Here is a 1218-nt window from a genome sequence, read left to right as displayed (position 1 = left end):
TATATCAAAACTCAGCTGCATCACTCTGTTTCCTAGGGTATCTTCTCTAGCAGTTTCTTGGCAATTTCACTGCTATATTGCCTAATGTGAGAAGAAATTGCACATGAAACTTCATTTTGCGTCATGTTCTTCAGCTGTGAAACTGAAATTATTGAATAAGTCCATTTTCAAAATTTTTTCTTCCCAACAGAAAGGGAATACTTGATGAACATACCCTGTTATATGAATGAAAACAAAACAAAACAAAGCAAACACGAGTAAATTCGTCTTAATCTGCAGTGAAAATTTTTGGCCTGTTCTAGAAAGGCAGTTCATTATCTGTCCAGATATTCCATAGACCTGAGCCCTCCCCAGGGACAGCTTACCCTTCCCTTTTCCGTCTTTGTGTGACACAAACTGAAGCTGTTCCCTCACTTTGAAGCAATCACAATTCACACTATGGAATTGAAGGACTTCTTAGATCTAGAGCTTATAGCAGCAAAAGAGTAGGAAGGTGGGATTTAGAGTCATTTTTTCTTTTGCAAGGATTACGTGAGAAAAGCAGAAGCTTTTCTATATATAGGGAAATGCATGGATGAATAATAAATAGTTTCTGAATTCAATGGCTTAGACTTTTACAACCTACAAGCCTGAAAAATTCCTGCAGAGAGGACTGGTACCACATCTTTCGTTGAGCAATACAAAAGATTGTATCTTCCAAGAAATTTTTGATGATTTTGTTCATTGTAAATTCCTAAGAGTTACATATTAAGGTAATTCCCCTCTAAACTCAATAAAAATCTTTTTATTTTTTCCTCTCCCTCTCTCGCTCTCTCCCTCTCTCCCTCTCTCCCCTTCCCCTTCCTTCCTTCCTTCCTTCCTTCCTTCCTTCCTTCCTTCCTTCCTTCCTTCCTTCCTTCCTTCTTCTCTCTCTCTCTCTCTTTCTCTCTTTCTCTTTTTCTCTCTTTCTTTCTCTCTTTCTTTCTCTCTCTCTTTCTTTCTCTCTTTCCTTTTCATGGTGACACAGACAGTTAATCTAGAAATAAAGATGTCCACCAGGTATACCATAGTTCCACATTGGAAAATACGATTTTAAAAGGTCCCTTACAAATTTTCAAAATCCTAATAATTATTCTTTTCCCAATAAATATTCTAGCATCTTCTGGGGCCAATTTTCTGTAGGGTAGATATCACACTTTTCCCTGTGTATCTAGATTCAAGTAAATACTCCAAATTAGA

The sequence above is a fragment of the Meleagris gallopavo genome, chromosome 3 (genome assembly GCF_905368555.1).
Source record: "Meleagris gallopavo chromosome 3, MGAL_WU_HG_1.1, whole genome shotgun sequence".
Lineage (NCBI taxonomy): Eukaryota > Metazoa > Chordata > Aves > Galliformes > Phasianidae > Meleagris > Meleagris gallopavo.
The sequence above is the reverse complement of the archived record's forward strand: the minus strand, read 5'-3'. Positions refer to the sequence as shown.